The sequence below is a fragment of the Oncorhynchus nerka genome, linkage group LG23, assembly GCF_034236695.1.
Source record: "Oncorhynchus nerka isolate Pitt River linkage group LG23, Oner_Uvic_2.0, whole genome shotgun sequence".
Lineage (NCBI taxonomy): Eukaryota > Metazoa > Chordata > Actinopteri > Salmoniformes > Salmonidae > Oncorhynchus > Oncorhynchus nerka.
The window spans coordinates 7671092-7677319 of NC_088418.1; positions in this window are offsets into that span (position 1 = coordinate 7671092).

The following is a 6228-nucleotide window of genomic DNA, read 5'->3' on the forward strand; positions in this document are numbered from 1 at the left end:
CATACAGGACTGAGTGGTGTCATACAGGACTGAGTGGTGTCATACAGGACTGAGTGGTGTCATACAGGACTGAGTGGTGTCATACAGGACTGAGTGGTGTCGTACAGGACTGAGTGGTGTCATACAGGACTGAGTGGTGTCGTACAGGACTGAGTGGTGTCATAGAGGACTGAGTGGTGTCATAGAGGACTGAGTGGTGTCATACAGGACTGAGTGGTGTCATACAGGACTGAGTGGTGTCATAGAGGACTGAGTGGTGTCATAGAGGACTGAGTGGTGTCATACAGGACTGAGTGGTGTCATAGAGGACTGAGTGGTGTCATAGAGGACTGAGTGGTGTCATAGAGGACTGAGTGGTGTCATACAGGACTGAGTGGTGTCATACAGGACTGAGTGGTGTCGTACAGGACTGAGTGGTGTCATACAGGACTGAGTGGTGTCATACAGGACTGAGTGGTGTCATACAGGACTGAGTGGTGTCATACAGGACTGAGTGGTGTCATACAGGACTGAGTGGTGTCATAGAGGACTGAGTGGTGTCATACAGGACTGAGTGGTGTCATACAGGACTGAGTGGTGTCATAGAGGACTGAGTGGTGTCATAGAGGACTGAGTGGTGTCATAGAGGGCTGAGTGGTGTCATACAGGACTGAGTGGTGTCATAGAGGACTGAGTGGTGTCATAGAGGACTGAGTGGTGTCAATCAGGACTGAGTGGTGCCATACAGGACTGAGTGGTGTCATACAGGACTGAGTGGTGTCATACAGGACTGAGTGGTGTCGTACAGGACTGAGTGGTGTCGTACAGGACTGAGTGGTGTCATAGAGGACTGAGTGGTGTCATACAGGACTGAGTGGTGTCATAGAGGACTGAGTGGTGTCATACAGGACTGAGTGGTGTCATAGAGGACTGAGTGGTGTCATAGGACTGAGTGGTGTCATAGGACTGAGTGGTGTCATACAGGACTGAGTGGTGTCATACAGGACTGAGTGGTGTCATAGTGAGTGGTGTCATAGAGGACTGAGTGGTGTCATACAGGACTGAGTGGTGTCATAGAGGACTGAGTGGTGTCATGGACTGAGTGGTGTCATACAGGACTGAGTGGTGTCACAGGACTGAGTGGTGTCATAGAGGACTGAGTGGTGTCATAGAGGACTGAGTGGTGTCATACAGGACTGAGTGGTGTCATACAGGACTGAGTGGTGTCATACAGGACTGAGTGGTGTCATAGAGGACTGAGTGGTGTCATAGAGGACTGAGTGGTGTCATAGAGGACTGAGTGGTGTCATACAGGACTGAGTGGTGTCATACAGGACTGAGTGGTGTCATACAGGACTGAGTGGTGTCATACAGGACTGAGTGGTGTCATACAGGACTGAGTGGTGTCATAGAGGACTGAGTGGTGTCATACAGGACTGAGTGGTGTCAGGGACTGAGTGGTGTCATAGAGGACTGAGTGGTGTCATACAGGACTGAGTGGTGTCACAGGACTGAGTGGTGTCAGAGGGCTGAGTGGTGTCATACAGGACTGAGTGGTGTCATAGAGGACTGAGTGGTGTCATAGAGGACTGAGTGGTGTCATAGAGGACTGAGTGGTGTCATACAGGACTGAGTGGTGTCATACAGGACTGAGTGGTGTCATAGGACTGGTGGTGTCATACAGGACTGAGTGGTGTCATACAGGACTGAGTGGTGTCATACAGGACTGAGTGGTGTCATACAGGACTGAGTGGTGTCGTACAGGACTGAGTGGTGTCATAGAGGACTGAGTGGTGTCATAGAGGACTGAGTGGTGTCATACAGGACTGAGTGGTGTCATAGAGGACTGAGTGGTGTCATAGAGGACTGAGTGGTGTCATAGAGGACTGAGTGGTGTCATACAGGACTGAGTGGTGTCATAGAGGACTGAGTGGTGTCATAGAGGACTGAGTGGTGTCATACAGGACTGAGTGGTGCCATACAGGACTGAGTGGTGTCATACAGGACTGAGTGGTGTCATACAGGACTGAGTGGTGTCGTACAGGACTGAGTGGTGTCGTACAGGACTGAGTGGTGTCATACAGGACTGAGTGGTGTCATAGATAGAGGACTGAGTGGTGTCATAGAGGACTGAGTGGTGTCATACAGGACTGAGTGGTGTCATAGAGGACTGAGTGGTGTCATAGAGGACTGAGGGTGTCATACAGGACTGAGTGGTGTGAGTGGTGTCATACAGGACTGAGTGGTGTCGTACAGGACTGAGTGGTGTCGTACAGGACTGAGTGGTGTCATACAGGACTGAGTGGTGTCATAGAGGGCTGAGTGGTGTCATACAGGACTGAGTGGTGTCATAGAGGACTGAGTGGTGTCATAGAGGACTGAGTGGTGTCATACAGGACTGAGTGGTGTCATAGAGGACTGAGTGGTGTCATACAGGACTGAGTGGTGTCATAGAGGACTGAGTGGTGTCATACAGGACTGAGTGGTGTCATAGAGGACTGAGTGGTGTCATACAGGACTGAGTGGTGTCGTACAGGACTGAGTGGTGTCATAGAGGACTGAGTGGTGTCATAGAGGACTGAGTGGTGTCATAGAGGACTGAGTGGTGTCATAGAGGACTGAGTGGTGTCATACAGGACTGAGTGGTGTCATACAGGACTGAGTGGTGTCATAGAGGACTGAGTGGTGTCATACAGGACTGAGTGGTGTCATACAGGACTGAGTGGTGTCATAGAGGACTGAGTGGTGTCATACAGGACTGAGTGGTGTCATAGAGGACTGAGTGGTGTCATAGAGGACTGAGTGGTGTCATAGAGGACTGAGTGGTGTCATAGAGGACTGAGTGGTGTCATACAGGACTGAGTGGTGTCATACAGGACTGAGTGGTGTCATACAGGACTGAGTGGTGTCATAGGACTGAGTGGTGTCATAGGGACTGAGTGGTGTCATACAGGACTGAGTGGTGTCGTACAGGACTGAGTGGTGTCATAGGGACTGAGTGGTGTCATAGAGGACTGAGTGGTGTCGTACAGGACTGAGTGGTGTCATAGAGGGCTGAGTGGTGTCATACAGGACTGAGTGGTGTCATAGAGGACTGAGTGGTGTCATAGAGGACTGAGTGGTGTCATAGGACTGAGTGGTGTCATGAGTGGTGTCAGGACTGAGTGGTGTCGTACAGGACTGAGTGGTGTCATACAGGACTGAGTGGTGTCGTACAGGACTGAGTGGTGTCGTACAGGACTGAGTGGTGTCATACAGGACTGAGTGGTGTCGTACAGGACTGAGTGGTGTCATAGAGAACTGAGTGGTGTCATAGAGGACTGAGTGGTGTCATACAGGACTGAGTGGTGTCATAGAGGACTGAGTGGTGTCATAGAGGACTGAGTGGTGTCATAGAGGGCTGAGTGGTGTCATACAGGACTGAGTGGTGTCATAGAGGACTGAGTGGTGTCATAGAGGACTGAGTGGTGTCAATCAGGACTGAGTGGTGCCATACAGGACTGAGTGGTGTCATACAGGACTGAGTGGTGTCATACAGGACTGAGTGTTGTCGTACAGGACTGAGTGGTGTCGTACAAGACTGAGTGGTGTCATACAGGACTGAGTGGTGTCATACAGGACTGAGTGGTGTCATAGAGGACTGAGTGGTGTCATAGAGGACTGAGTGGTGTCATAGAGGACTGAGTGGTGTCATAGAGGACTGAGTGGTGTCATACAGGACTGAGTGGTGTCATAGAGGACTGAGTGGTGTCATACAGGACTGAGTGGTGTCATAGAGGACTGAGTGGTGTCATACAGGACTGAGTGGTGTCGTACAGGACTGAGTGGTGTCATAGAGGACTGAGTGGTGTCATAGAGGACTGAGTGGTGTCGTACAGGACTGAGTGGTGTCATAGAGGACTGAGTGGTGTCTGACTGAGTGGTGTCATACAGGACTGAGTGGTGTCATACAGGACTGAGTGGTGTCATAGAGGACTGAGTGGTGTCATACAGGACTGAGTGGTGTCATACAGGACTGAGTGGTGTCATACAGGACTGAGTGGTGTCATACAGGACTGAGTGGTGTCGTACAGGACTGAGTGGTGTCATACAGGACTGAGTGGTGTCATACAGGACTGAGTGGTGTCATACAGGACTGAGTGGTGTCGTACAGGACTGAGTGGTGTCATACAGGACTGAGTGGTGTCATAGAGGACTGAGTGGTGTCATAGAGGACTGAGTGGTGTCATACAGGACTGAGTGGTGTCATGGACTGAGTGGTGTCATAGAGGACTGAGTGGTGTCATAGAGGACTGAGTGGTGTCATAGAGGGCTGAGTGGTGTCATACAGGACTGAGTGGTGTCATAGAGGACTGAGTGGTGTCATAGAGGACTGAGTGGTGTCAATCAGGACTGAGTGGTGCCATACAGGACTGAGTGGTGTCATACAGGACTGAGTGGTGTCATACAGGACTGAGTGGTGTCGTACAGGACTGAGTGGTGTCATACAGGACTGAGTGGTGTCATACAGGACTGAGTGGTGTCATAGAGGACTGAGTGGTGTCATAGAGGACTGAGTGGTGTCATACAGGACTGAGTGGTGTCATAGAGGACTGAGTGGTGTCATACAGGACTGAGTGGTGTCATAGAGGACTGAGTGGTGTCATACAGGACTGAGTGGTGTCATAGAGGACTGAGTGGTGTCATACAGGACTGAGTGGTGTCATACAGGACTGAGTGGTGTCATACAGGACTGAGTGGTGTCATAGAGGACTGAGTGGTGTCGTACAGGACTGAGTGGTGTCATAGAGGACTGAGTGGTGTCATACAGGACTGAGTGGTGTCATAGAGGACTGAGTGGTGTCATACAGGACTGAGTGGTGTCATACAGGACTGAGTGGTGTCATACAGGACTGAGTGGTGTCATACAGGACTGAGTGGTGTCATACAGGACTGAGTGGTGTCATACAGGACTGAGTGGTGTCGTACAGGACTGAGTGGTGTCATACAGGACTGAGTGGTGTCGTACAGGACTGAGTGGTGTCGTACAGGACTGAGTGGTGTCGTACAGGACTGAGTGGTGTCGTACAGGACTGAGTGGTGTCATACAGGACTGAGTGGTGTCATACAGGACTGAGTGGTGTCATACAGGACTGAGTGGTGTCATACAGGACTGAGTGGTGTCATACAGGACTGAGTGGTGTCGTACAGGACTGAGTGGTGTCGTACAGGACTGAGTGGTGTCGTACAGGACTGAGTGGTGTCGTACAGGACTGAGTGGTGTCATAGAGGACTGAGTGGTGTCATACAGGACTGAGTGGTGTCGTACAGGACTGAGTGGTGTCATAGAGGACTGAGTGGTGTCATAGAGGACTGAGTGGTGTCATACAGGACTGAGTGGTGTCATAGAGGACTGAGTGGTGTCATACAGGACTGAGTGGTGTCATAGAGGACTGAGTGGTGTCATACAGGACTGAGTGGTGTCATAGAGGACTGAGTGGTGTCATAGAGGACTGAGTGGTGTCATAGAGGACTGAGTGGTGTCATACAGGACTGAGTGGTGTCATAGAGGACTGAGTGGTGTCATAGAGGACTGAGTGGTGTCATAGAGGACTGAGTGGTGTCATAGAGGACTGAGTGGTGTCATACAGGACTGAGTGGTGTCACTGAGTGGTGTCATAGAGGACTGAGTGGTGTCATAGAGGGACTGAGTGGTGTCATACAGGACTGAGTGGTGTCGTACAGGACTGAGTGGTGTCATAGAGGACTGAGTGGTGTCATAGAGGACTGAGTGGTGTCATAGAGGACTGAGTGGTGTCATACAGGACTGAGTGGTGTCATACAGGACTGAGTGGTGTCATACAGGACTGAGTGGTGTCATAGAGGACTGAGTGGTGTCATACAGGACTGAGTGGTGTCATAGAGGGCTGAGTGGTGTCATACAGGACTGAGTGGTGTCATATAGGACTGAGTGGTGTCATACAGGACTGAGTGGTGTCGTACAGAAGACAGTAGAGAAAACCCATGGAGGTGAAGAATTAATGTGAAATGTCAGAATAATATTAGAGAGAATTATTTATTTCAGCTTTTACTTCTTTCATCACATTCCCAGTGGGTCAGAAGTTTAAATACACTCAATTAGTATTTGGTAGCATTGCCTTTAAATTGTTTAAGTTGGGTCAAATGTTTCAGGTAGCCTTTCACAAGTTTCCCACAATAGGTTGGGTGAATTTTGGCCCATTCCTCCTGACAGAGCTGGTGTAACCGAGT